Source organism: Erpetoichthys calabaricus, chromosome 3, assembly GCF_900747795.2.
Source record: "Erpetoichthys calabaricus chromosome 3, fErpCal1.3, whole genome shotgun sequence".
NCBI lineage: Eukaryota > Metazoa > Chordata > Cladistia > Polypteriformes > Polypteridae > Erpetoichthys > Erpetoichthys calabaricus.
This window is the reverse complement of record NC_041396.2, coordinates 64463878-64483764: the sequence shown is the minus strand read 5'-3', so window position 1 is coordinate 64483764 and position 19887 is coordinate 64463878.

Genomic DNA, 19887 nt, shown 5'->3' with positions numbered 1-19887 from the left:
TGGTTCAAATTCCTTTACTGTCAGAAGGGATCCTACTCCATTGGGCCCTTGAGCAAGGCCCTTAACCTTAAAATTGCTCATGGGGCACTGTACAATGGCTGACCCTGTGCTCTGGCCTCAAAAAGATCACATGAAAAGACAACGTCCCCTTAGAGATTAATACAGTTTACCAAATAATAATATAGTGCATATTAGAGTACAAAACAGTAATTAAATGATAGCTAGATAGTACATGCAAGTACTGTTTCTTTTTTTCTAACTGTCACAGCTACATTCAAACAAGTTTCTGCCCTTTAGACTTGCTTTCTTTGTTCTTGCCAGCACTGACTTGTTGAAAAATGAGATAAGGTAATGTATTAGCGGTGGAGATAAGGACAAATGTAAAAAAAATGCACTAATCATTAAAAACTGCAACATTAACCTGAGACACATTTAAGATTCCGTGAAAAAGTAACAAGTGGTTACATTTAAAAGGAGATGAACAGTGTGATTAATAAATGAAAACTTTACTTTTTGGCACCTATAAAGAAAAGCATTTTAAAAATTTTTAGCATATTTTGGAGACTCAAGGCAGCACAGTGTCACAGTATTGTTTTACAGTTACAGAATCTTGGTCTGGAATCCTGGCAAAGATGTGTGTTAATTCAAAGATCTAATCTGTGTCATTGCACCCTGCGGTAAATGAAAGGATTGGTTTCTAAAATGTGAATGCAACATCCATTGGAGATACTAGTTAAGAAGAGGATGACAGTGTGTGTGTGTGTGTGTGTGTGTGTGTGTGTGTGTGTGTGTGTGTATTTTGTAGGCCTCGCTATAAATATGATTTGATTTCTTTGGGTTTATGAAGAATTCAAGATGTAAATTATACAGTATGTGTGTATGTGTGTGTGTAAGTATATACACACACAGTATAAATGTTGAGAACAAATTGAAAAATTAGTTTTGCAATGAGCCAGGCTAACTGAAAACAAACCTTACCTGTCCGTCCATCCATCCATTTTCATGCCACTTATTCTGACATTATCCATATATTTTTGAAATAGCCGGGTAATTTTTAGGCTCATTGCAACGAGCCCATGTATAATATATAAGTACCAAATATATACGAAACATAACATAACATCTGCGGTGGGCTGGCACCCTGCCTGGGGTTTGTTTCCTGCTTTGCACCCTGTGTTGGCTGGGATTGGCTCCAACAGACCCCCGTGACCCTGTAGTTAGGATATCACGGGTTGGATAATGGATGGATGGCTAACATAACATTCTGAAACGTATTTAATTCAATTCAGGGTTGTGGGGTTGCAGCCTATCCCCACTGCATTGGTTGCCAGTCACACGTCTATTCATGGTTGCTCACATCACACAGGGCCAGTTTAGAATTTCCAATGAACCTAACATACATGGGCAGGATTGTGGTTCTAGATGCTTATTTTACCACCTGACATTACCATAGCTGTGGTGTTAACCCATTTTATTTGTTGTAGCATTCTCCTCTGCTCTTTTTGATTGTCTACCATGATTCAAAGGCAATCAGTTAGATTAGATGGTAACTAACCATTTGTTAGTATAAGAGTTTATAACTGTGATGTACTGGCACAGTGCCTTTCCTGAACTGTGTCCGACTCAACTGGCTTAAGCACTGGCTTCTTGTAACTGTATTCTAAATTAAGTTAGTTCAAACAAATGATGTATCAAAGTTAAATTACTGGTTCTTTACGCATTATACTGCAAAACTGAAAGTATGAGGACTCACACGTTTTCATTTAGGATCAGAAAGCAAAGGCAAATCTGTGTTTAAATAAACATACTGTATTAAGATTGTTTAGTTCCAGTGTAAAAGTAAAAAAAGCACAGAATGAAAAGTATTAAGCCATGGTAATTTAGGAATGTTCATTTTTTAAGAGAAAAAGTAAAACCTTTAAAAATATATAGTGTGATACATTAAAAAGTAGTTGAAAAATTAAAAAATGGCAAATTATTTTATTAGCGGTATATAAAATTTTGGTGAAATTGTATTTCAAATAAAAACTGCAAACTACTTAAACAATAATTGCATGGACATAAACTCTGGCAGTTTGAAACCAAAAACAATTACCAAAATACAGAAAAATTATAAATCTAGAAAATAAATTTTGCCACATGGAAACAAAAAAAAAAAAGTAATTGCAAGATGGATTTATTTCACATCCACTAGAGAGCAGTATACTCACATTTCTCACTAAAGTAATTACAGGTAAATAATTCCCAGAAGAGTTTAAATATATAAAAGTGGAGCTAATTTGGAGAGATTCTACATAGCTTAAAAGCAGACTAGAAAGTAATTAGGCAAGTGGGATATATTATATCTTTCATTTAATACATTGCATAAAATAGTAACATTATATAATTAAGAAATTCAAAAAACAAGTACAGTCTACTTTGTTCACAGGCCGATCATGACATTCATAAATCTGCCAAACCTTTTAAGGTATTTCTAAAAGTGTTTTTCAATCTACTGAATAGTTAAATAAATAACAGAATAATCTATTGTCTGCGGTGGGCTGGCGCCCTGCCCGAGGTTTGTTTCCTGCATTGCGCCCTGTGTTGGCAGGGATTGGCTCCAGCAGACCCCCGCAACCCTGTAGTTAGGATATAACGGGTTGGATAATGGATGGATGGATAATCTATTGTTGCATTAATTTCAAAACATCACTAAAAATTGTCAAAATCTAAATCATCCTTTACATATCTGATTTCACCAGAATATTCTGTTACTCCTTCATTCCTTAGGTAAGCTAATCTTCACTAACTTTACTGATAAATTATTATCAAACACTAAACTGATAATGATATAAGTGAAGTAACAATAATAAATCTTTCTCTTTAGAAGGTAATTTGTATTGCTTTTCTTTTTTTTTAATTTAACATTATATCACAGGTTTTTAAAACCTGCTTTCATTACCAGCAGGATAAATGACATTATTTGTTGATAAAAATGGATAAATATATTGCCTAGTATGTGTACTTATACTTTTCAAGTTAGCAACATAAAGCATACAAAACTACAGCACACGACACTCTTTCTGTATACAAGTTTCACTTATGAGAATCTCTAGACATTCTTGAATTATGTGATTATCGTATCCATAAACATGTGTGCTTCTGATAGCAATGAAGGAAAAAGAGAAAGCACTGCTGGCAGATGGCTTTATTTTACTTTATTCAGTCCTTTATGCTGCCTCAGTTGTGCTGTGATTCAATCTCAGAACATTCTAATAATAGGTTGTATGTAAAAAAATAAGCAACCCCTATAAAATGTTTTTTCTTTTTTAACATATGTGGACATATCAAGAGTTAATTTTCTTTTAAACACTATCCACAGATAAAGCAGATATAATAAAACAAATGTCAGTTACATTTTATTTCCATTGCATAAGTTAAATTAACATAAATGTGCATTTTGCATTTAAAAAAACAAGTGTACCTCTAAATGTATCTCTAACATAAATGCCTTAAATTATTAACAGCTACACAGATCAAGGGCATATGATTAGAACATCTTTAGACAGGATCTTGGAGGAACCTCTCTTACTTAAACCTCAGATATTGGGTTTGGCTTGCTGTTTGTAGTTGAAGATTGACTCCTTCAGAAGATTATAAAAGCCTATAAATCTGGGAAGGGATTTAAAAATATCTACAAACAACTTGAAATCAACTATTTCACTGGCCCAAAAATCACCTTCAATTGGAGAAGACTTCAAAAACCTTCCAACTTGTCTGGGCCAAGCCACCCCAGTCATGTTCATGCGCAGAACCCAAACATTTCCCCACAGGACATTCAGGTAGCTCTTGTCAAAGTGCAGGAGTATATCATTGGAAAGAGGTCTACATGAGCTGTGTGCCAGTAGGAATCCTTTGCTGTACAAAAAGAACATCAGGGCAAGACTAAAATTTGCCCATGAACACCTAGGTAGATCTAGTACTTCTGGAACAGTGTATTTTAGACAGACAAGGCAAAAACTGAGTTATTTGGTCACAATACTGGAAAAGAAGGATTTAACCACAAGAACCTAATACTAACTGTAAAGCATTGTGGTGGAATATGTTATGCTTGATTTACTGCATAAGGGCCTCGGACGCTCGCCATCATATAATCCACTATTAATACTTCATTATACCAGAGGTTGCCTGAAGATAATGATAGAGACTATATGTCAGAAGATTGAAATTCAACTGAAAGTGGACCTTACAACATGACAATGACCAAAATACCAGCAAACCCACTAAGGAATGGTTGAAGAGAAAGAAATGGAGCTTTCTGGAAGGCCTGGAAGTCAATGCCTGGATCTGAATCTCATCAAGATACTGTAGGTGTATTTAAAACATGCTGTGTAAATAATAAATCCCTCATACAACACACAGCTGACACAATTCTGTATGAAGGAGTAAGAAAAACTTTCTCCTAGTGGATTTCAGACAGTAGGTGGACAGTTAGTTATAGGAAATACCTACCTGAGGATCTTTCTGGCAAAGGAGCCAAGACCAGCCCAACCTGTCATTAATGTGAACCCCCAAGTACTTATAGGAGTGGACCACCTCTAAATCCACTCCGTTAATAGTGACCGAACATAAAAGCTTTATGGTGCAGCAAAACTCAATAACTAGTTCCTTTGCTTTGCTGATGTTAAGGTTCAGATACTTTGCACCAAGAAACAAATTTCTCCACCCGACTCCTATGCTTTGTCTCATCCCTTTTATCAATAAATCTCATAATGCAGAATCATCTGAGAATTTCTGCAAGTGACATGACCTTGGTTATATTTGTACTCAGAGGAGTACAGAGAGAATAGAAATGGAGACAGGGCTATTCTTTGTGGTGCACCATTATTGCTCAAATCTGTATCAGGAACACAGTAATTGAGCGTCATAAACTGCAGTCTGCCTGACAGATAGACCATTATCCAGGACACCCTAGGCTCATCCACCCGCATATCTCTGAGATTACTCCTTAACAGGGATGGCTGGATGGTAATGAAGGTGCTGGAGAAATCAAAGAGCATAAACCTCCCAGTGCTACCACCTTTGTCCATGTGGATAAGCTGTCATTCACTTCTTTTGAAGATGTGTTATGATTCCAAACATTGTCAATTTCACAACCTTTCTGCACACCAAATACAGTGCTCAACTTCAGAATGTTAAAATAATAAACATAAGGTATTTGCTAAAAGTCTGTTTTTGCTTATTTACATGCTCAGATTGTTTAATTATAGTTTTGTCGCTTACTATAAAGATGATATTATTTCCAATTCTAGGTTTCAATTCTTACATTAAAAATGTTGAATAAACAGAAAATGCTGCACATCCATAACGATCACTTATGGTGTACATTCTCAAAAAGATAACTTTTCAGAGGGAGTTTCAGCTGCATGTCTTCTCATATCACAACAAACAGTCATGTGCAGACAGCCCAAATAGACAATGATTGCCTTCTCTCTGTAGCCACTCCCCTTGCCTTATTTCATGTCTTTTTATGCTGAGTGAGACAGCTCAGACAGCCTCCTTACAGCATGTAACCTTTCCCCTACTTTCTGTGCAGAGCTTGGTCAACTTGTATTCCTGGCTGAAAAAAGGTCCCGCCTCATCTGTTCTAAGTACTTTGTTGATACAGCTCAGCCTTTCAAATTGAAGCTAACATTTCATTTGGCCATATTTGGAAGCATGATAATTTCTGGAAAAAAACAGTAATGTACTTTATTGAAAGCGCAGTACTTGCAAAATGGCAAATATCAAACACAAGAAAATGAAAGCTCCATTAAAATGACAGGTTAAAGAGATAATATAACAAACAACAAAAACATGGCTCTGCTGCAGCTCATTTGCTCCTATTCTTATTATATACAACAAACATTATCCTGTAATAAATTTCGCTTCTTCTGTATTCTCAAACCATGTTTCCAGGCATATAATAACCACGTCATTTATTCAGAAATTATGAGTGTGAAAGTGTCATTCACCCTTGGATAACATAATGCAGTTCTGGTTGGGGGAGCAGTTTTATAGATTATGAATGTTGGCATCCTACAGATACATTTTCTTAAGTCTGACCTACATTTTTATTGTACTTACTGTTGGCGAATGCATACGTTGTAAGTTCTGAAAGAAGTGAAATTTGTAAATATTTTGTATGACTGGAAATCTTAGTGTAGAGAGTATTATAGCTACGTATATGCAAGGTGAAGCACTTTCAAAGCAGAAACAAACTAAAAACAGTAAATTTTCATATACTTCTTTTTTGACACAACACATAATCCCCATAGGAACAAGCTAAAGATAGGATCGCTATCCTTTACTCTGTACTCCGCAAATTATCCTAACAACTTTCTCTCTTGAATTTCATTCTTGTGTAAAGATCTCTCACAACTGGCTTCCCCTTTCTCCTGACAAACTATATTTAGGAATGTTCGATTTTGCTTTAGGAATTCCATTTATCTATTCATCCATCCATCCATTTTCCAACCCGCTGAATCTGAACACAGGGGCACGGGGGTCTGCTGGAGCCAATCCCAGCCAACACAGGGCACAAGGCAGGAACCAATCCCGGGCAGGGTGCCAACCCACCGCAGGACACACACACACAAACACACCCACACACTAGGGCCAATTTAGAATCGCCAATCCACCTAACCTGCATGTCTTTGGACTGTGGGAGGAAACCCACGCAGACACGGGGAGAACATGCAAAATCCACGCAGGGAGGACCCGGGAAGCGAACCTGGGTGTCCTAACTGTGAGGCAGCAGCGCTACCACTGCACCACCGTGCCGCCCTTATCAATTCATAGAACTCAAAATTATAGACTTTACTTCACCCCTTGGAAATGTTTTAATGGCTATGTCCTCTGATCCACTTTGCCACTTCTTTCTCATTGGCTTGCCTGGCACTTTTTTTAACACATGCTCTGGCCTTGCCTCCTTGTTTTTTGTCTTTGGGCACAAGTCTGTCACTTTCTCCCTTCATTTCTCTCTGTGACTGTTGCCCCAGTGCCCCAGGCCCTTCTATTATTAGTCCTCTCTATTCATTTTCACCAGCATGAATTGTTCTGTCTTACCACTTTAGCAACCAAACTACTCCTTTCCTCTCGATGGAAAACCTCAGAGCTTGTTATTTTTAACAGGTGGCGTTCCTCATTTTTATTCTAATCTCCAGTGAACTGGATTCATGCCAAATCAATCATACCTCAATTAAATCCACTGAGAATGTGGTTATGTCAATTAGGACCTGGTAGTCTGGGTCCAATTTGTATTGTCATTTTCATTCTTTTCTCCTGCTTGGGCAGTGTGATTACTTTCTTACTATTTAAATTTTGTTTTGCTTTTTATCCTTAGGTTCTTATTGGGGGGATTAGGTGACATTAAATTACACTGTTCTCTTCTTAATGTGTAAACATTGTGTAAACAAAATTGATCAGAAAAAGAAATCAGCATCACTATGTATTACAGTGCATATGTATACTAATGCACAGAACTCTCACTAAGACCAGATCGATTTAAACTCTTGCCTGAAGAAGGGGCCTGAGTTGCCTCAAAAGCTTGCATATTGTAATCTTTTTAGTTAGCCAATAAAAGGTGTCATTTTGCTTGACTTTTCTCTACATTCATAATGGCTAACAAGGTACAACACCCTAGTACTACAACTCTTCTTTCAGTATAACATCTTATCATTGGGCTGTATCAGTGTAGGAAAATTGAATTGCTGGAGCAATCAAGTGAACATGGGGAGATCATACAAATCTTGTCCAGGAATAGAGTCACCATCCAAGAACTGTGAGGGTACACTTAAGAGAACTGAATTATTAAAAAATGTGATGGAGAGGTACATCTCAGCCAGTAAATTAATAAGGAGCATACCCTGGGCATATAACATCAAAGTATTCAAACAGAAGTTCAGTTTTAATGTTGCTGCAAACAACTTTGTGCCAAGACAAACACACATCTTGGAAGGTTGGCACGATATGAAGAAAAATACAACTTCAATCCTAATTTTGTTAAACTGAATATTGTTCACTGAGAGCAACTTACTAAGGTCCTGAGTAACATTTTTATGTTTACCTTTTCATTTTCATTTTGTGTCATCTTAAAACAGAGCTAAAACCTTTGTTACATTTTAAATATAAATTGTATTTATAAATTAGACAGTACAGCATTCCCAACACAACCTAAAGATATATAGTGTATATTAGACTGATCTTTGTTTAATGTTCTATGAATGAAAATAAACTTACCATAATGTACCCGCCTTGGAAATAATTATAATGTAGCTTCCAGGCATACATCAAAGAGTATATTTAGAACACAATCGATAAAAGCATGCATGTTTTTAAAAACATTCAAAAAACATTTAGCCTACTTTCTCCTGGCACAACCAAATCTGTCTTTTTTATATAATGCAACTAAAGAATGTGCTGCTACCATTACTATTTTACAAAAAAGTGTCAAAACGAAAATCATAATTGTTGTGTTTTTACACTTAAACCAACAGTATAATAGTAAGTTAATAAAGAAAGACACAAATACGGCAATTACCAAACTTCCACCATTTTATGTATATAAACAAGTTCCAGCTGTAACGTGCACCTTAATACCAGGGTGCAGGCACATAACACATTCAATGCAATAATTTGAAACATTAAATAGAACTTATATTTAGTATTAAATTTTTACATATACATAACAATAATAAAAATTAGTTTTGTTGCATTCAAGCGAGATTCCCTTAAAAAATATATAATAAATACTGGGTACTGATGTCAGATCACATGACCAGTGCAATATAACATCCTTTGGGAATGGGCAGGCCTCATTCATTCTCCTCCTGCTTACAATACATTCAAACTTTAAAACTAAACAAATATTCCTCAAAATAGAAGCAAAATAAACCAACAACAGAAAACTTTGGACTACTTACACAGAAACAAAAAAGCCAATGTTTAATGTGTACGGCAAATATTTACTTTGCAGTGCTTAATAATACATCAATGAAACCTTATCATTTGTTAATGCTGGGCTCTCCAGAAAAAAAACAAGCAAACAGTTGAGCTGACAGCATTTTAAGGTATTCAACTTTACAATATTATTTGCTTTGAACATTTTCTCCTTTTAGCTAGGCTGGAGAAAGAGTTAGGATAACCCACGACCAAGAATACAATAACAAATTATGGCAGAAAGGTGTTTTTAAGGCAGCTTCTAGAATTCAGGATGTCAGTGCCAAATCAGAGACTTACTTCGAAATAATTACACAATTTTATTAACAATGAGCATCAACCTCTCTTCACATTGAGACCATGCATTTTGTGGGCAACTGAATAAATTTTAAAAACTGTGTGGAAAATATAGTGGAAGGAGCACTTTTAGAACAATACTTACAACATTTACCAGTAAGAATACCATGTAGTGAGCCACACATATCACAATATAAACAAGTCGGTCAGTAGGTCAATTATTTTATTTTACAAGAGCTACTGTAAAAGTCTTATAGTCTTAAACAGTGAAAACCTCAGGGATGAATGTTCTATATTTTGTTTTAGATGTTTCAAAAGTACATTTTTTAACAAGCTGAAAAAAATGCCATTCTGAGCTAGTGAATAAAGAGAAACTCATATTGTCTGTGGATTACAATAAAGTGACCTATATTCCTTTTTGAATGTGACATTAACATAAATATTAAGAATGTGAAGGCTGACTAACAGTAGTTTCACTCGGCAATAGAAATTACACCATTTTTTACCTTCAGGAAGTTGCTGAGTTGCCTCCGTACATTTGACAGAATGCAGCTCCTGCCTTGCATATTGCTGTAGATTTACCAGCCTTGGGTCAACATGTATCTTTAACGGATGCTGCCACAGACTTGTAACTAGTGCTTATCAGTAAAAGTCTTTACCTGGCATTATTGGCTGTGGCTGTTAAAGGGTTATACAGTATGGCGCCAAATACACATAAATAGAATGGCATGCTGAAAAACACAGTAATTAGTAGAATATTTGGTTCTTTTAGGTAATAGTGCCAAAAAGCAATCCTTTGACACAGATTAACATTTGTTTATTTTAGTAACCTCTTTTTTAAAAATAAAGGCACTTTCAAGATACAGAAATTCTCCGAAAAAAAAGAATTTTCTCTTATGGCACACAAGTAAAACAAGTCTGGCCAGAGCTTATTGTTTTTTTTTTATTAAACAATGCAGATTATTTCAGATATAAAAATTCAATAACATTGATTTGTTTTTTCCCTTTGCTACTTTTTACTTATTGCTTGCTTACAAATAGATTTTTTTTATTTTATTGATTTTATTAAGATCAAATAACATTCCACACAAATAACAAAAAAAGGTTAGAAACAAATCAACCCCCATTCCTGAAAAAGAGAGCTAGGCCAGCAGCAAAGAGACTTTTTAACTTACATTTTGACTGGTAGATACAATTAAAAATTTACTTTTGTCAACATTTGTGCAGGTATACGTATAATACTTTAAGATGTGCAACATTAACTATCTTACCTTACCATATGTTGACCAAAAAAAGTTTGTATATCTTTCGAAAAGTATAGTATTCTTCAACATTGTTCAAGTGAACATTGTCACACATGTGCACATGGGAGGCAGCTAAAGGGCTCAAAAAAGGATAATTCCATGCCAGACCAGGGGATGGCAGAGTGCACTGATCCTTTCTCTTTTTCCTTTCAAAAAAATTTTTTTTGTGCTCGATGACATCACTTCCAGTTCTGGGTCCAATAACATCACTTCCGCTTCCTGCCCAGATTATGTCATTTCCCCTGCCTGGCTTTAAAACCGCCATGTTTTTATCTGCCTGCCAGTTCTGTTTTGGACTGATGTCTGTAAAGATCTGTGAAACCAAATTTTCACTTTTTGACAGCCAATTTTTGCTTTTAAACCGCCATGTTTTTATCTGCCTGCCAGTTCTGTTTTGGACTGATGTCTGTAAAGATCTGTGAAACCAAATTTTCACTTTTTGACAGCCAATTTTAAGTATACGGGTGGGTGCCCCCAAACCTTTTTTGATGTGTGGTGTCCTTTCACAATGGAAGGATGATTGACTGCACGAGGAGCCGGGAGCAGGACCTGAATTCTGAACTCCAGCCCTTAACCGTACCTGAGTGGCTGAGTATGGGGCATGGGTTGTGGGTAGGAAGGACCAGGCGCAAGCTATACTAAACAATACTAAACACAGTCCGCAGGGAGAGTGCCAAGAGGGCTAACAGAGACAAAGGCAGACACCTTTGAAAAAGGTGGGGGAGCCCTTGGACCAGCAGGCGAGGAAAATGTTGAAGTCGAAATTTGACCTTGAGTGGCTAACCCCCTTTCAGGCATTCAGGCTATGGGGCAAAATTGGGTGCTGGCTAAGGCCAAACATAAACAACACTCAACAGGTGGTAGAACAACTTTCCTGTTTCCTCCTGATGAGCTCATTGCCAGAATGTCTTGCCCAGCTGGCCTGGGGACAACCTTTTAAAAACATGGTCGATCTCACTGAGATCATCGAGGGAAATCAGGCGGCTTCATACTCTGGGGGAACCAAACAGTCTCTGTATGGAACCCAACGAGTATGTGTCCCTACACCTGAGCCCTGTGTTCATCACATGGAGAGAACGCCAAAGCACCCGATTGCGTGACCACATTTTCTGCTCAGTGACGAGGGGGGTTTGTGGAGGTATAAAAAGTGCACTCTGCCATCTCCTGGTCTGGTAAGGAATTATCCTTTTTTGAGTCCTTTAGCTGCCTCCCATGTGCACATGTGTCACAACATATAATATCTAAAATGAATTTCAATTCTATTAGAAGATTATGGCAACCTAATCTAACAAATAGGACATAATGCATTTGTTATTATTCATTCAATGAAGAGTATAAACACATTTTCCTGTATATCAATTATCCCCTAAACTGATTAAAATTTCCATAGATGAAAATGATTAGCAAATCATTAGAGAGTAGCTCGAATGAACTAGCTTTACCTTAACAAAAAACACTTAATTAATTAATCAAACAGGAGAAAGAGTGGTAAAACAGAGATCAATAAATGTATTTCTCAATGTTTAGATACTTATTTTCTTGGTTAAGATATCATATTATATTAGAACAATTGTATATGTTGATCACTTATTTTCTTTTATTATTTTGAAAATATTGACAAACAAATGCATTACGCCAGTTTGACATAAACAATCCAGCAATCTATTTACACATTTAAAAAATTGGAAGATAAAAACTGGACTAGGATTCAAAATTCAGTCTCCAGAGAAATTATAACCTTTTCCACTCAAGAAATGAAAAACAAAACAAGAACTTGATTTTACTGATCTGGTAAATCAAAACTTTTCCCTGACTCAGCACAGACTCACCAGCATCTCACAAAACATATATTATCTCTCCATGCTGACGTAAGAATATTTGTTTCAAATAAACACACAGGCCTTTAATGATAAGCACCAGAACTACAAAATGTTTATACTGAAATTACATTTATCTGTCCCATCAATCCATTTTTCCAACCCACCTATCCAGAACAGGGTTACAGAGAACTCAAATTACATTGACCTCCAATTTACAATGTATAATACGAAAATATAATGCTTCTGTGCATTTCCCCTACTTATTACAAATATGTTTGTATTTTTGCCAATGGTTCAGTGATAAGGATGCTTTATGACACATCTTAAACCTTCGATCATCACTGCTTTACGGTAGTTAGGCCTACTCAAAAATTCTGATTCTTCATGATGATATTCAGGTTGCATTTTCATTAAAATCATATACACTTACCAGGACTCTCCTTCAGTTATAACCCTCATGTCTGTCTGAAACAGATTGTTTCTCTCTGCATCTTATTTTAATTTATTTATGTACATTTTCCCTTTATAAGCTTTGAGTGGAAAGCACAAAAATACCTTAAGAAATCACAAAAGCAACATGCTGAACAAAAAGAAAAGGTGCAACAAGTATACGTAAAAATACATTTGCATATACATACTCTTTTTAACATTTTTTTTAGCAGAGTATAGCAATTATATAGGTGAATCGCAAAGTCTGATGACGAGTCTGCCACTGGCAATGCTGATGTCTGTCTAAGATTCAGCTCCAGACTTAGAATTATATTGATCAAAATGGAGGTGACACAAGATAACAACAAACCTACTTTATTCTTCAAGCTTTAAAGTCATTCAGGGTAATCCAGCAACACATGTAATCAACATGACTGTGGCTAGGGACTCTCTACAGGTTGTACAAGGGTTGATTCCTGTTCTTAATTTCCCTTTTCTTTTAAAGTATAAATGGCCTCGTGTAACCTGGATAATAATTATATTCTTTAGGAAATTATATCCGTTTAATGTCTTAAGACAATAAGGGTTTCCTTACACATTGTTGTTTACTCTTTCTTCAATTGAAGTACTTATCTCCATGATGTCTTAATTTCTTGTTTGTTTATACAGTTATTAATCAACTCAGACAGATATTACCACATTCAAATTTAGCAATTTACATCTGAACTTTTGATTATTACTATTATCAAACAACCTATAATATCAGAACTACATTATACAATGCTGTAATGCTATATTCTGTAATATATACATAGCACTAGCATTTATTTCTAAATCACAAATATAGTTATGGTGGCTTTTTCTGATACATTGGTAATATGTATGGTAAACTCATAGCATTTTACTAATAACTTTATGTATAAGGTTTAACAGAAAAGAAAAGACTTTAAGCTAATCTGTGACATTTCTTGCTGCCGTTATTGGAAAAGAAAGGCTTTCAAAGGGCAGATGCCTGAACCCAACCCTTAGTTTCTTGACAGATTGCTGTTTATAGACTTTGTGCTGTGGAGGCTCAGATGGGTTCAGTGTGGAGGAGGGGTACTGAAAATGCATGAAAAAATGGATCTCTGAATGAAAAGAGACTAGAGTGTGAATATGTTATGATTACTTATGATTTCTGAAGATCAGATCTATCTATCTATCTATCTATCTATCTATCTATCTATCTATCTATCTATCTATCTATCTATCTATCTATCTATCTATCTATCTATCTATCTATCTATCTATCTAGATAGTGCTTAGTTATAGTATTTGGACTGTTTTGTCAATAGATATCTCTATTTTAATCCTTATACACAACTGCGGGAGGGCTTGTTTTGTTTTGGACATGATATGACTCTAGGTATGTAAGAGGACTGGAACTTCATGAAGTGTTGTCTAGCCTCACATGGGTAGGCAAAATGGGGGGGGGGGGGCAGGGGGAAGAAAGAGAACAAGCTATTACTAATCTATCCTTTTAATCCTTACAATTGTGAGTGCCAATGTAACAATATGCTAAAATTTACTGGAAAAGCACAAAAGCATGTGATCATAATGGAGCACATAATATGGGGGGGGTTCTGGAGGAGGGCTAGCTATTTCTGACCTATCCTTTTCATCCCCACAATTGTAAGTGTCAACACAACAATAAGCTTCATAGCCATAACTCCTGGCAATATTGGAAATTAAGGTTAAAGCTATCATATGCATTAATGTAAAAACCTTAACTTAAGATTATAAAATGACAACAAAATTTCAGAGCCAATGTCTCTATGTCCAAACAGTGAACTTTGTGAGCTGAATGTCAAAGGTCTTAATCGTGAATTAAAGAAGAAGAAAGTATTCTCTCACATATCAGGTCTAAATGCCAAGATAGCATTTTTACAGGAGACTCACTTAATCAGCAAGGATCAGTTTTGGTTACAAAGAGACTGGACTGGCCAAACATTCTACTCCAGATATACAAAGAAAACTAGAGGCGTGGGAACCTTAAGTCACTGAACAATTTCATTTGTAGTATCAGATGTAGTATTTGATGCTGATGGTGATGGGTAATTTATTTAACTATAAAGTGATTTTGGTAAATATCTATGCACCCAATGAGGATGATAGAGACTTTATCCAAAAATGTTTTTGCATCGATTCCTAACTTTAACAAAAAAAATCACAAAATTATAATGACCGGAGACTTTAATTGTGTTTTAAATCCAGACCTGGATAGGTCTTCAGCTACAGGGGGGACAACATTTAACACTGCAAAAATAATCACACAGTTTTTAATTGATCATAACTTATCAGACCCATAGAGACTTCTAAATACATTCTTAACCCCCTGTTATTAGCTGACGAGAACTATACAGAATTTATACCCAAGCAAATTAATTTTTTTTAGAGACAAATGCATCCTCAGAGGTTTCTGCTGAAATACTCTGGGAAACTCTGAAGGCATTTTTAAGAGGAAAAAAATAATTCGGAAACCATGAAGGCCTCAGAATTAATCAGAGAAATTAGCAGAATAGATAAAGAACATGCCAGGTCTCCAAATGAGGCACTTTTTAGGAAAAGACAGGCTTTGCAATTAGAACTCAACCTTCTGATAACAAAAGAAACTGAACTGATTTTTAAATTGCGACATCATTACTATGAACACGGAGAGTGGGCTATTAAGATCTTAGCTCAACAAATCCACAAGCAGGAAGTTCACAATGCAATATCAGTAATCACTAACACAGACGGAGATAGAATCATTGGCCATAAAAATATAATGCACACATTTAGCGACTACTATAAGTAGGACTACTATAAGTCCTTATATTCTACTAAGTTTAAAAAATACGAGACATAATTGAGGCAGACAGCCGGGGGCTATGCCCAGCTGGGACACCTGGAAGGACCGGTAGAGGGACTACACCTCCCCCGGACCACGAGAGGGCAGATGCTCTGGTCTGTATAGGGGCCACAGAAACCGAGCATGGAAGCTCAACCCTACTGGGGCCTGTGGCCACCACCACAGGGGGGCACCCACAGGATTGTGGAGCCCTGGATGTCAGCACTTCTGGCACATAAAGAAATGCTGCCGGAAGGAATACCAGGGACACCCGGAGTGCTTCTGGGTGTTCATGCGGCACTTCCATCACACCAGGAAATGCCACCAGAAGACCCCCATGGATCACCTGGAGCACATCTGAGTGGCTATAAGAGAGGCGGCCTCCCTCGAGCAAGGAAGCCGGAGTCGGGAGGAAGAAGACAAAGCTTCCAAGTATTACTGGGGGTAATGCACACTTAGTAAAGCAAAATTTTACTGTGTTTTTTCACCTTTTTCTAAGAGCACTTCATCTATTATAAATATGTTACAAAGTAGTATTGTTACTTTGCAATTTTTTTTGTTTTAATGCCTCCATAATGAACTGCTGCCCTTTCAAGGTGGCCAATATTTTCTTCTTCCACCTACTGTAGGTAGATAGGTTCTGAGTTGCTCAGTTGGCTCATTGTAAAGAATTTAATTCTGAATAGAACTGGTGCCTCCGTCTTTGGCCAAGACAAAATCAGCAATTGTAGCGGTTGCTTAATTTGCTCTCCTTACTCTACCAATGGGGTGATCTTATGGTACACTGAATAGCACTGCTGCACTTAGCCCTGGACAAAGGGGTTTAAAACCTGGCTCAGTTACTATCTGTGTGAGGTCTGAACATTCTCCTTTTGTTTGCACTTGTTTTTCCAAGTCCTGTTAGTTTCCTTTCATATTCCAAAAATATGAATTCTGTTAACTGGGTACTTTATTTTGGCTCTGCATGAGTGAGTGTGAATGCATGTGTTAATATGACCTGTGATAGACTGGCACACTATTTAATAATAATAAAAACAATTCATTACATTTATATAGCGCTTTTCTCAGTACTCAAAGCGCTATCCACACAGGGAGAAACCGGGAAGCAAACCCACAATCTTCCGCAGTCTCCTTACTGCAAAGCAGCAGCACTACCACTGCGCCACCTGTATTTGGAGTTAATCACTGCCTTGTTCCTGATGCTGCTAGGATAGACTTAGATGACAAAAAATGATAAAAGTGGGCTTGAGAACTGATGTAATTATAATATTGATAATAAATAAATAAATAAAACAAGCTTTTTTTCTATCATTTCTTTCATTTTCTGAACATTCCTTTTCATTATGGCATTACAGGGAGCCAGAACCTGTACTGGCAAGAATGAAAATGAGTTCTGGATGGGATATCAGTCCATTACAAAGCATACTACAGCATTCAACCACAGTTACAAATACTGGATGAGTGTAGTGTAGCCAGTTATTTCAGTACATCTATGTCTCTGGAATGAGGGAGAGAACCATAGTACAGTACTTGTAAGGAATTCTGACAAACATTTTGGGAGCATTTAAACTCCACACAGCCAGTGTCTAGATAATCAGTCAAACTTAGGTCCCTGGATTTTGGTATCAATACTTAAATTAAAGGGCATATTATAAATATTAAGTAAATAATACTGCTTTTTCATTCCTTTAGAATTTAAACAGGTTAATACATTTTATTTTAACATTAGAAAACTTCACTTTTTTTTCTGTTCTGTAATTTCTTACAACACTCAGCCAGAAACAATCACCAGGTCATTTTTGATACCAAGTGCAAAGATGTTGATTTTCACCCCACTTTTATATCAACCAAACCTACTGCTACTTACTGCACCTGAGTCCTGTCCTTAACCAACTTTGATTTCATCTTTAGTGGATACTTTAAATCAGGCCTATTCAATTACAAATTCAATTGGGCCAGATTTTTAAACCAAGAGATTTATCTGGGCCAGACATTTTCAGCAGTCAGTAAGTAGCAGGTAATAACAAATTTTAAACCAACATCAATGAATGTACTGAAAACAAGTAAAGTGTATTCATTGTTTCCCTTTTAAATTTGGTCACATCCTGGCACATCAAAATACACAATATTAGCAATAACATTTGTTTCCCTTTTAAAAATAAAATAAATATTTTAGTCATATATGACTCAGGCACATCACAAAGTGCATTTAAAAGAATTAAAAAGAGCTGGTAATGTTATTCGAGCTATCAGTGCACAAACCCCTAACAAATGATAACACTATCTAACACACATGAATACAATGTCTACTGCACAATGAGGGAACATAGGTCCATTTTAAATCACCACATGTGTGATTAGATAGATAGATAGATAGATAGATAGATAGATAGATAGATAGATAGATAGATAGATAGATAGATAGATAGATAGATAGATAGATAGATAGATAGATAGATAGATAGATAGATAGATAGATACTTTATTAATCCCAAGGGGAAATTCACAAATTATGCATAGCTTTATGACACAGCCCACATTATGTTGAAATTGTGACGTGTCTCACTACTGCATAGGCTGTGGAGAGGGGGTAGACTCTTGGGGCAGAACACTTTGTGAGGGTTCAGGGCATCTCCCTAGAGACAACTGAAGTGACAGGATCAGGGTGAGAGGGAAGCAAACGGTAAAAGAGCAAGAAGAGGCAAAAAAGCTGAAGCTACCTTTTTTCTGTTTTTTTTTTTTTTTGTTTTTGTTTTGGAGGTGTCCCTGTGACCAAGACAAGGAGTGGTAGGACACTGTTTATAGCACAGCACACCAAATAAAAAGCCAGTCTGCACTTTGAAGATTCTCTCGGAGAAGCAGTTCCTGTGTGTCTTATTCGACAGGTCATCACAGTATCATAGACTGCTGCCAACAACAACAACAACAACATTTATTTATATAACACATTTTCATACAAAAAGTAGCTCAAAGTGCTTTACATAATGAAGAAAAGAAAAATAAAAGACAAAATAAGAAATTAAAATAAGGCAACATTAGTTAACATAGAAAAGGAGTAAGGTCCAATGGCCTGGGTGGACAGAAAAAAAAAAAAAAAAACTCCAGAAAGCTGGAGAAAAAAATAAAATCTGTAGGGGTTCCAGGCCACGAGACCACCCAGTCCCCTCTGGGCATTCTACCTAACATAAATGAAATAGTCCTCTTTGTAGTTAGGGTTCTCACGGAGTCACTTGATGGTGAATGGTCATACAGACTTCTGGCTTTTACATCCATCCATCATTTTTGGAACATCATGGTACTTAGAGTAGATGGTGGTGGAAGGACACCGGAAAAGGAAACAGAAGAGAGAGTAGGGGTTAGTACAGATTTTAGAGCCACCATGAATGGTTATTATAATGAATTGGATATACAGAGTATCAGGATTAAATTACAGTGAAGTTATGAGAAGGCCATGTTAAAGTAATGTGTTTTCAGCAGTTTTTTAAAGTGCTCCACTGTATTAGCCTGGCGAATTCCTACTGGCAGGCTATTCCAGATTTTAGGTGCATAACAGCAGTAGGCCGCCTCACCACTTCTTTTAAGACACACAACAATGTGATGCATTGCCGGTTGGTTATGCGGTGTGTTGCACCCATGGTCTGTACTACTGTAGAAATTTATAAAGGAATTTCTGAAGGCTCATGAAATGTGTTTTTCTTACTTGAGAACTTGAATTGGCCAGCTCTAAATCATGGTCATAGTATACTCCTGGAGACTCACATAGACCAGCGTTCTACAGATTGGTTAACAGGCTACTCTGTTCACATGCTGATTAATGGACTACCCAGCTTGCATATAATTGACAATTGAGAAAATGCCATTACACGATTGATTAAAATGTACCCAAAACAAAAGCCTACAGTCTTGTTTTTTACATGGCTGATGCAGCTTTAGTTAAATGCCGTAAAAGATTTAGTTAAATGGCAGAAATAACTTTTATGTGGATCTGGATCTCTTGAGCATTAAAGTGTAACATTAGGCTGTTAACCCATATATAAGTGTATAAGTACTGACGAGAAGCACATCAAGTTTACAGCCATGGGGAAGCAGATACACAGAAGTGTACAAACCATTAATAATATGAACTGCATGTGACCACAGACATCCAGATGAAGAAGGATCCGGGAAGCACAGTGTAGTTCTTCAGGAAGTATTTTGTAGTCAACTATGC